Here is a 12041-nt window from a genome sequence, read left to right as displayed (position 1 = left end):
TTTTTTTGGGATTCACTCAACCATGTGCTATTATCCTTCCTCATAAACTTGAGCTGTTGTGTTTCAATCAGTATGCTGCTATTCCAAGAGGTAAAGAGGATTATGGACTTCTGTCAGAATGGCTGGTTGGCTGTGGCACCACCTAAATTCTGCAGGATTTATATGAAGTGCAGCCATATAACCCTTGGGCTGTGTTCTTGACAGCCTTTAAAAGATAAACAGCATGAAAGCTGTCAGTAGCTGGATGGCAAACTTAAAAAAAAAGGAAACAAAAGGAAGAAGAGCTAGTGTATGAAGTAATGTTGATCATCTTCTGCATATCAAACTTCATTGCCAGTCAGCACTCAAGCAGCACTGCAGCATTTTGTCAGAATGGCTCGTATTAAGCATACTGCTCAAAACTGGTGGAAAATGAAACAGCTGGATCAGTTTTCAAAATGTTTTATGTGGGTCTCATTAGGAATCTCCTGTAGGGTTTAATTTTAGTAACTGGACTTTCTGTTCTGGTTTTGAAAGCAGTCATTTTATTTAGATGCCTACTTACAGAAGTAAAGAGCAATCTTTTTATTCCTAGCCATAAAATTCTCAATCTCAAAGCCATATTAGGTAGTATTTCCAAGATAATGTAAGTCTTCATAATAGCAGGATGACGGTGAAAAAATGTTGTCTTCCTTCACTCCAGCCACCTTCTTTCATATCCTTCTTCCCCTTGTAGGTGATCTAGAAATTGAGCTGAGCTGGGTCAGATAATGGATAGCAAGAGCTGTCAAAATGGAAACCAGCAGACACTTGTGACCTGGATGAAACAGAAAGAATAGCAGTGCTTCCCTCTGCTACGCAAACTTTTTGGCTGGAGCAGCAGGACTGACCAGAACTTGAGCCAGTCTTGAAACTACATGTTAAGTCGCAGGTGTTACAGAAAACAAATATCTTCCCACATGTAGTTATGAAATGCCAGGATTCTTTATTTTATTTTATTTTATTTTATTTTGTTTTGTTTTGTTTTGTTTTGTTTTGTTTTGTTTTGTTTTGTTTTATTTTATTTTAATTCTGTTGAAGTAGTATATGACCCTTTTTTTTCTAAATAAATCAGAACTGGTTTATTTTGTTAATTTACATAAACTCAAGGTTTATTTTGTAATATTAAAATTCATAGAATATGTCATTATAGGACATTCTGTGCAGGCTCTGTTTTCAGAATACAAGCACTTTTGTTCAAATGTGTAAGGAAAAATAACCAGCTAATATACTCAGGAGAATAACAAGATAAAGCCTAGTTATTTATGTCAAAACTGTCTTTATTTACAAAGAATAAGAAACGTGAGTGTCTCTGAATAAAGCAAAAGTCAAATAGAAAAAAGCACTTTAATCTCAACCATCTCTCACTTGGAGCTTTCTATGTTATCCAGAGTTCTCAGGCAAACTTCTCATCCTCCTGCATTTGATAATTTTCCCATTTTGTTTTAACCTGTGCATACACATGTATATTTGTATTGAAATCCAATAATATTCCCATCCTTTAGGTAAAAAACTGGCTTTTGGTTTCCAGAAGTTGTAGCCTGTGGGCCAAGGTGCTGCTAACTATTCTACACAGGACAAAATATTTCCTGGAAGATTTGGTTCTATTTTCCTAAGAGTTCATTTGCAGAATGGATCTTGATGGGATGCATCCATGAATGCTGAGAGATCTGGCAGACATCATAACGAGGCCTCTCATGATTATCTTTGAAAGGCCCTGGCAATCAGGAGAGGTGCCTGGGGGTTGAAAGAAAGCAAATTTCACCCCAGTCTTCAAAAGAGTGAGAAGGAGGACCCGGAGAACTACCAGCCAGTCAGCCTCACGTGAAGCCCTGGAAAAGTGATGAAGAGACTCATTTTGGAGGCCATCTCTATCCTCATGGAGGACAGGAAGGAGATTAGGGTGGTCAGCATGGATTCACTAAAGATAAATCATGCTTGATCAACCTGATTGCCCTCTATCATGCAATAACTACCTGGAAGCATGAGAGAAGAGCAGTGAATATTGTTTACCTTGATTTCAGCCAAGCTTTCAACTCTCTCTCTCATGAAATCCTCATAGGCAAAGTCAGGAAGTGTGCATTGGATGAGTGGACAGTGAAATGAATTGGGAACTGGTTCAACAGCAGATCCCAAGGGATTTTTATTGGTGACACAGATGGAGGTCAGTCGCTAGTGGTGTCCCTCAAAATTCAATACTGGGCCCAGTAGTGTTTGACTTTCCCATCAATGGCTTGGATGAAGGGACAGAGGCCTCCTCAGCAAGTTCACTAATGACACAAAGCTGGGAGGAATGGCCCAGAGAGCTGTGCATCCCTTCAGAGGGATCTTGACAGGCTGGAGAGATGGGCAGAGAAGAGCTGTCTGAAATTCAACAAAGGCAAATGCAGTGTCCTGCACCAGGGGAAGAATAACCCTTAGAACCAGCACATGCTGGGGGCTCACCTGTTGGAAAGCAGCTCTGCAGAGGAGGATCTGGCAGTCCAGGTGGACAACAAGCCATCCATGATTTAGCAGAGTGCCCTGGGGACCAAAGAGGCCAATGGTATCCTGGGGTGCAATAGGAAGAACACTGCCAGCAGGGGACCACACTGTCTATAAGTATTTAAGAGAGGGCGTCAAGAGGATGGAGCCATACTCTTCTCAGTGATGTCAACCAAGAGGACAAGAGTCAATGGGCAGAAAGTGATGCACAAGAAGTTCCACCTAAACATGAGGAAGAACTTCATTGTGCAAGTGACGCACACCAGAAGAGATTGCCCAGAGAGGTTGCAGAGTCTCCCTCACTGGGGTATTCAAGAACTATCTGGATGCAATCCTGTGAAAGGTGCGCTAGGACGACCCTGCCTGAGCAGAGAGGTTGGATTAGATGTGGTCGCTTCCAACCTGTCCTATTCTGTGATTCCATGAAAATGAAAACAAGTAATCTGTTGGTTTATATGAATACAGATACTGTAGGGAGTATCTGTATATAATACTCTTCATCATGATAGTTAATGTGAACAATTATAAAAATGTTCAATCAAACGTGGATGTAGAATCTTCCAGGGGAATTTAAAGGAGAAGAACTGGTAAGGTTTTAGATGCTAATAATTACAAGGGAATTAATCTATGGGAGGCGATAGGTTATAAAGTCGATGAGATGAGAGTGTTACATAAAAAGTTTTATGTGTAGCTTAGTGTTACGTCAACATTCTCAAACACTGTCTGGGACGTGTACGTATTTGGGAATTTGGGACATAATTTTCAGGAGGATAACAAAACCCATAGCTAAATAGTGACTGAGTACTTAAGTTTAATGAAGAGTTGCAATAATATTAAAATCAAAATGCCAAAAAGCAGCTAAAAATCTCAAACCTTCTGGTCCTAGTTAAATTAATCCAAACTTTTAAATTATTAATTAAAATATATCAATAAGTCATGAAGGAACACTGTTTCTTTGATCTCAAAAGCTCTCCAAATTTATTATGAAAAGAACTACCTCTTTTTTTCTCTGAAGAGTTTTTGTGGTGATCATTACAATGTAGTGATGCAATTGCACAAAGATGAACAAAGGAGAGACTACCATGACTTAGGTATTAGGACTTTTTTTTGTGAGCTGTAGTCCAATCCTACATTTTGTTTTCTTTCTTCCATTTCATTGATAGAAATCTCTTTTCTGCAGACATTTCCTTGGCCTCTGCCATATTGATCGCTGCTGTTGAAGGAGAATGAGTCTTCTGATTGCATTCTACTTGAGCGATTGTTAAGGCAGAACAAACCTGAAGATTCTAAGCAGGTCACTGGACAGTCCTTCATAAATATTCAGGAGAAACAAACATTGTGAAAGACACTAATGCTGATAGAATTCACAGATATGCTAAGTAAGAATAAAGTATTTCCTGCAGAGAGCTCCTGTAGGGATTATATGGCCTTCTGCTTTAATGAAGTTACACTTCTGACTAATGGCAAATGATGTTAACATTTTCCTTTCAATATCAAGGACTATTTTTTATTGTTTAAAAAATGATGGGGGAAGAAAAAGGAAGAATTCTAAGCTGAATTACAAACATCTATAAGCAGTCTTAGGAAGAGGTTTCATTCCCTTATGAAGTCAATTTCCATCGAGAGTTTAGAAACAAGTCCTTGATTCTGAAACAGAGTATTTGCCATTCATAGGAGTAAACATGAATATTATTTTGCTGCTCCATAAATAATAGGGAAAATATATGTAAAACTGCAAACAAACTTTTCTTTGTAGAATTATTTTATACAGACCAGTGGAAATACAAATTTATCCACTGGATTATTTGATGAGCAGCACAATTCATAATGAAGATCTTATTTTCTCTTAAATTTTACAGACCAGTGTCAAAATGGGAGCAAAGGAGGAATGCTTGTCTATCTAAAAGTCTATATAATTTTTGTAAAACTTTTCTTATTCTGTTTCTAGGTGCCTTGTCAAACTAATACTATACACTTCAATTTCAGTTGATGAAATCTTCCTTGCCTTTATCCACAGTTAGGCACCAAAATTTGAAAATCTACCTTAGCCTTTACTCAAACAGCTGCTCCTTGGACTGACAAGATGTACATAGAAGAGTTTGGCTAGAGTCCTGATCTTGTACCAGGCTTAACTTGAATATTTTAAATAGTTTCAATGAGGCTACTCAACCACGTTGAAATAGTAATAAAAGAAAGGGGCATAGAAATCTACCCTCTGAAGACTCTCAATCTTCCTTTTTTTAAAATTTCTATTCTTTTAATTATGACTAAATAGGAACGAAAACTGGTTCTGTTTATTTCGGTAGCTAATCTTTTTTTTCACAAATGGTACTAATGATAAAACTAACTAAAAATTATAGCAAATAAATAGGAATTTTCCTAGAAGGAGCAAATAAGTATTGAGGATTTATGGGTTTGCACAAAGACACATGAACTAACCAGTCTAATAGCAATGAATCAGACAAAGAAAAAAGGGTGTTAGTTTCTGTCAACCACCAGAAAGTGTCCACTCAAGTGTGCAAATGTGCTATATGTGTTAGCATGACGTATTATAGAAGCTATAGCTTTCTGGAATTAACTCTTGCTAGGGTCTGCATTTCCCCCTCTACACTATATATTTTAACACCAGCTTCGGTCAAATGACAGTCAAATTTTGGCCCAAATTTTGTGTCATGACAGTTCTACAGAGGAGGAATGTCTTGTTTTTCTGTAGCTTTGATAATCAGATGACTGGTTACATTGAAGTGTGATAAGAAAATATTCTTTCAGTTACACTGCCAGTAAGTTTTTTCTTTATTACTGCAGATTACACATTAAAAAAGACACCAAAATCTGAAAGAAAGCCCTGCCCATAAGCAGCATTTGAGAATGAGCTAAACTATAGATGTTAAGAGGAAGAAAAAGAGAAGTCATGAGTCCATTTTATTATCCCACCACAAGAGGATGGAAGAGGTCTGAAAATTACTTTTTGAGAACTGGAAGGGCAAATACGAAAGGAGCTTCATGTCTACTCTTGATTTTCATCAGGAATTAGACTTGCCTATGACTTCAAGGCTCTCTAAATCTACAAGCCTCACACTCCCCAATATCAATAAGTAAATATAGGTAGAAATCCTCTCAACTGCCTTACACATTTAAGAGTAACTTGCATGAATCCGACCCCTTCACAGAGTAAGCATGGAGAATTCCTGAAAGAGAACAGACTTTCAGAAAGGCTGGTTGCTTTCTATTGACTTTAAAAGTCTTAGTTGGGCAAGAAAAAGCCTGTCCTCATGTGTCTTAATGATTGTCCTACTGAAGGTTTAGATTAGTAAATTCCTACTTGTTACTCAGAAATATATATCTTGCCAATTCACATTTAAGTAGTCACATTACACCACAAATATTTATTCCATTTTCTAATTCCTTTTTGTTTTAATATGCTGAGAAATATTTGAAAAGTTAAATTCACTTCAAAATTCCTACAATCAAATTTGAATGAAAGTAAAAATAAATTAAACACTTGAAATACCATTTTTGATGGTTTCCATTTCTTAAGTAAAACTCTAAATTGTGTTTAAGAATAAAAAAAGAATTAGTAATTCTGCCTTAGTTTTTCTAGGCAAGACAAAATAAAAAAAGAATTAGTAATTCTGCCTTAGTTTTTCTAGGCAAGACAAAGTATTACCTGTGTTTCAGAGGTTGATTTTCTACAACCAGCATATAATACTTCTATCTCATCCTATATATCTTATTTATATTTTCTGTGATAAAAAAAAAGATGGGGGAAAAAACCCACTCCTGTCTCTTTAACTTCAAATTAGTTTGCTATTAAACTTACAAAGAAGAAAATATTTTCTTTACTTGAGGAAAGGAATTGCTCTTACAATTTAGCAAAATAATCCTATGCACTTTTTCTAAATATTTAGTTGGTTTTCCATCATCTTAACAGATAGGAGGCAGTACTTATTATACTTAATTTAAATAACTGTAAATTTGTTGTTCAGTTAAGCAATATATTTGCTGTCATAATTTCTAATTTAATTTGAAATTGATTTATATTGATTTTTATTTAATAATATACATTAAAATCTTTATAGGTGTCTTTGAGCCTGCCTCAGTGCAGGAGGTTGGACCAACCAAACTCTGAAGCCTTTTTCAATCAAACATTCCAGTGAACAGATAAAACAAAATTATTTGGAGTGTGTTTTACAGTCACATGTATATGTATGTTCTCATGCATATTGCAGATAACAGAAATTATTTATTTACATTTCACATTAAATAATTTTTAAAATTAATGCAAAGTCTTCATCTAGTAGTTGGGCATCTTGTGTCCATTGTAAAGTTAGCAAGACACACCAAGTGTGTCACACCAAGTATAGAAAAGAGAAAAAAATCTTAGATAAATCCATATTCTAATTGTCACTATAAGTGCATGTGTGCAGGTTAGTTTGTTTTTTGTCTTAAAAGTCACTGATATTTATTAATAAATAACCATGCATTGTAATACTCTTTTTAGATGTATAAATAGTTTTTCCTTATTTTCATCTTGATTTGTCTTTGATCCTTTTAATTATAAATGCCTAAATACCAAGCTTGCAAAATGAAAATACCTTTGAAGTGGGCAGTGAAACCTACATCAGGTCATTGTAACCTCTATTTCTGCTAATTAGGCAGTGGGTGTCCTGTGGCCTTTTGACACCCATGCAAATATCATTAACCAGGTATGTTTCTCTGCGACAGTAATATCATTACTGTTAGACTCAGTCCCAAATTAGATATTTGCATTGATTTTTCTTTCAACATCCTCTGTTCAGCAGTAAAACTTCAGAGGAATGAGGTGCCTTCATACTGAAATGGAGGTGATCAGTTGCTCAGTGTCCAGGTGGAGATCAGTGGTGAATGATATCCATCAGGTGTCTGCTCTGGGACCACTACTGTTTTCTTCAACAGTGACATGGGCAGAGGGACCAGGTGCACGCTCAGCAGGTTGGCAGAAGACACCAAACTAAATGGTGCCATTCACATGCCCTAGGGATGGGATGCCACGCAGAGGGATATAGAAAAGCACAAGGAATGGGATTGTGGGAATATCCAAGGATTTAAAAGGCCAAGTGCAAGGTCCTGCACCTTGGTCAGGACCAGCCCCAGTATCCATAAAGACCAGAGAATGATGGGATTGAGGGCAGCCTGTCGTACCTGGGGGTACTGGTGAGTGAGAAATTCAACATGAGCCGGCAGCATGGGCTTGCAGCCCAGAAAGCAAATCTTACCCTGTGCTGCATCAAAAGAAACATGGCCCACAGATTAAGGGAATTGATTCTGTCATTCTGCTCTGCACATGTGAGACTCAAACTGGAGTACTGGATCTAGCTCTGGAGTCCTCACCACAGGAAAGCCCTGGACCTGTTGGAATGGGTCCAGAGGAGGACTGTGAAGATGATTGGAGGGATGGAATATCTCTCCTATGACAAAAGACTGAGAGAGTTGGAGTTGTTTAGCCTGGAGAACAGAAGACTCTGGGGAGACCTCATTGCCATCTTTCAGAATTTAAAGGGAGCTTCTTAGAAAGATGGGGATAAATTTTAGTAGCTGTTGTCCTGATAGGACAGGGAGGAATGTTAAAGTATGTTCAGATTGGATACAAGGAAAATTTAATTTTTTTTTACAATGAAGTTAGTGAACTACTGAAACAGATTTCCCAGAACAGAAGGTGACTGAAATAATTATGGATATATACAAGCAGCTGATAAACAAAATAGCCCAAGCTGGAATTTTAAGGATGTGAAGGAAGAAAAAGTTGGAGATTTTGTTATTATGTACAAGTAATTTACTTTATCAGTAACTGGAGGATATGCACAGATGTTTAGCCTGAAAATTTTGATTTCCATCCAAAAATTTTTTTAAAAATGCTTCAGAAGACAGATTAAAACCATAGTAATTGCCATGGTCATTTAATTTAATGTGTTAAAATATATAAGAAAATCTTTCTTATAAAAAGGGATTTATGGTGCTGACTTTGTACTAGCTGAGAGATATTAAAGCAATCTGAAGCATCTCCAGTCACTTCTGACATTTGTCAGAAATAATGCACTTTGGAGATTTCTATATACATGGACAGACACCTTTTTGTTGTTAAGGAATGCAAGAAAATTCAAGGCCACTACTTTTCCCAGCTCGTTGTGAAATGGTTTTGTCTTCACAAGGGCTGAAAATGGTCCTGACCTATTTTTTTTAAATAGCACCACCACATACGTACTGCTAAAGTAGCAGAAAAAATAAATGTGTTCCCTTGGATGCAGAGTGCATGTAAAAGCTTTTATGTGTTTAAAATGTTTTCTTTTAGATGATGTTTAATAAATGCAGAATATGGGAAAGGCAGAATTCCCTCCTTACCCGCTCCCCTTCACAGTGAAGATAATAAGAAGGTTTCCTATAGAAATGAGCCACAATAGCTTCCAAGAGCGCAATGACTTTGTGGACAAATGCACAGTCATAACACACAATAGTTCACATTCAACCCTGGATGCAATAATTATTTTAATGAGAAAGATAATGGCAAGTCAGGACACTGGAGCTAGTCCCTTACTATATTAGAGAAACGTTTTGTGAGTTTAAAATTTATCATAGGCAGCCCCCCAGACAGTGAAGGAAAGAGTTTATGCTCAGTGAGCTGACAGTTACCAAATCTGGTGCATAGAGCACAATGGGCACAGAGCATCATCCCATGTGTCAAGTAAAGGACTCTGAATCAAGGCATTCCAGCAGAACACTGGTTCTTTAAATTAGTTCTATGCTCTAGCATTGCCACAAAAATTGCACCATGCTGGAAGGAGTCATCCTGATAAAGTCCCAAGAATGTGTAGGGAAATTCACCCTATTTAGCTAAACAAAGTTTTATTATGCTCACACATTTAGTGAATGTTCTTGAAAATCTACTTGTGGTGCACCTTAAGTAGTCATTTGTGTTTATGAAAAGAAGATAGCAATGCTGCTAACTCCACATGATAGCCTTTCCTTTATTTTGCAGAGAACTAAATTTACTCCAGCAGAAAGGAGTGGCGGTGATTCAGGACAAAAACTAGCATTAAAATTTTTTGTTTCATTTTACTTTGTCTTTCACTAGTAAGCTGAAAAAAAATTAGCATTACACTGCTTTATTGTTTCAGCAAAACATATCATGCTGGATTCAACAACACAGGAGAGTCAAGAGAGTTGCTTCTCCTTACTCCAGATTCAAACAGTTGCAAGGCTGATGATGTAATCTCATCAGGAACATGCACATGTATCACACATACAGGTAGACAGATTAATTATAATGTAGATAAATTAGATATTGGATAAATTGATTATATAGATATAGGTGTACAGAGATTGGCAGACAAATGATAGATAGATAGATAGATAGATAGATAGATAGATAGATAGATAGATAGATAGATAGATAGATGATAGGTAGAGAGCTGCTGCCATCATGGACACACAAGCTCTCCAACCTGTGGTCTGAGCCACTGCTTTAAGACTCCCACACATACACAGAGGCATGCAGATCCTTTAACCCTTTAACCCCACGGAGAGTTAGAAAGAAAAGCAATTAGATGATAAGTCAAACTGTGCTGATCAGAAAAATCACAGCAGCACAGAATAATCTGAGTTGGAAGGATCCACAAGGATCATGGAGTCCAGCTCCAAGCCCTGCACAGCACCATTCCCAGAAGTCACATCATGTGCCCAAGAGTACTGTCCAAATGCTTCTTAAACTCTGTCAGGCTTAGTGCTGTGACTTCCCTGTGGAACCTGTTCCAGTGCTCCACCACCCTCCGAACCTTTTCCTAACACCCAAGCTAAACCTCCCCTGGCGCAACTTCAGGCCGTTCCCTCAGCTCCTGTCACTGGTCAGCACAGAGCAGAGATCAGTGTGTGTCCCTCAAGTTCCCCTCATGAGGATGTTGTAGACTGTAATGTTGCCCTCTTTTGGACACTCTCTAATGGCCTTATGGCTTTCCCATATTGTGGTGCTCAAAGCTGCACACAGTGTTCAAGGTGAGGCTGTCCCAGTGCAGAGCAGAGCAGGACAATCGTCTCCTTTGCCTGGCTGGTGATGCTGCGCCTGATGCACCCCAGCACACAATAAACTCTCCTGTTTGCCAGGGCACTGCTGACTCGTGTTCAACTTGCCATAGCAGCCCAGGTTGATCCATGTAGCCAAATGACTTAGACCCCTTTTTTTCATTACAGCACACAGAACCCCATAGCTTCTATACTGGTTGCACATGACTTCATTATTGGGTTCTCCCTTTTGTTATGAATGAACCAATTCCTTCCAAAGCAATCCTCAATGGGGTTCTGAGAGCATTTCAGGGAACATAACAGGCAGGTTGCTGAAAACTGTACAGGTCTTGCCTTCCAGCACCTGAAATGCTGCTTCAATACTGTCTGCATAGAGCTTGCATCTTCAAACACTTCTAAAGTGTCCTGGGTTACAGTGGCATGTAACCAAGCTATGTATTTTACTCTCATATATGTTATTCCTGATTAACTGTTAATGGTGGGTGTAACTATCTGATTTGAACCTAGGAACGCAAAGAAAGCTAAATTTCTGTGTATAAACCAGAAAAAAACTGAGACGGTTCAAAATATACCAAATGAGATTAAAGGAGATTAAAATCAAATGAGGTTAGATGTTGGTGCTGAAAAATTGATGTATTTTATTTAATAGGAGAAGGGAAGGGAAGGGAAGGGAAGGGAAGGGAAGGGAAGGGAAGGGAAGGGAAGGGAAGGGAAGGGAAGGAAGGAAGGGAAGGGAAGGGAAGGGAAGGGAAGGGAAGGGAAGGGAAGGAGAAGGGAAGGGAAGGGAAGGGAAGGGAAGGGAAGGGAAGGGAAGGAAGGGAAGGGAAGGGAAGGGAAGGGAAGGGAAGGGAAGGGAAGGGAAGGGAAGGGAAGGGAAGGGAAGGGAAGGGAAGGGAAGGAACTCCAAAAGCTCAGCTGGTACAATAGGGAAAAGTCACTGAATAGACAGCTTCTTTCCCACACTCTTTCCTCAAGCACCTGCTTTCTGAACTACAATCTTGTTTGCATTTACATTAATTCTGATGCATTACATCAGAATTCAGATTGGATCAGATATTTCTGACCTTTTATCTGGAGGTATTGAAATGCAATATTGGAAAAATAAGTACTTCAGTGGTCCTTTTTTTTTTCTTTGAATGGAAAACAGGCTAGTATAAAATCTATACAGAGAAGAGAGGACATCCAGCTGGACTGTGAAGGAAGAGGGGAGTGTTCAAGATATCTTTTCCTTTTGTAGCTTTATGATTTTTGCAACCTTTACCCAGTCTCAATCTGGCACTCCCGCAAGTAAACTTTCAGGTACTGAAAGGATGCACAGTGGGATAACTTCACATTACTACATATTCAAAGGAATCATTATGTGACAACAATCTTTAAGTATTCCAAAAACATTTTAGTGTGATATATGAATGTAAGAGAACTCATTGAGAAAGCATTCAAAAACTAAATAATTCCAACTTCTACCTTCCTATTCCATCTTCAGATTT

The sequence above is a fragment of the Zonotrichia leucophrys genome, chromosome 1 (genome assembly GCF_028769735.1).
Source record: "Zonotrichia leucophrys gambelii isolate GWCS_2022_RI chromosome 1, RI_Zleu_2.0, whole genome shotgun sequence".
In the NCBI taxonomy this organism is placed as follows: Eukaryota; Metazoa; Chordata; class Aves; order Passeriformes; family Passerellidae; genus Zonotrichia; species Zonotrichia leucophrys.
The sequence above is the reverse complement of the archived record's forward strand: the minus strand, read 5'-3'. Positions refer to the sequence as shown.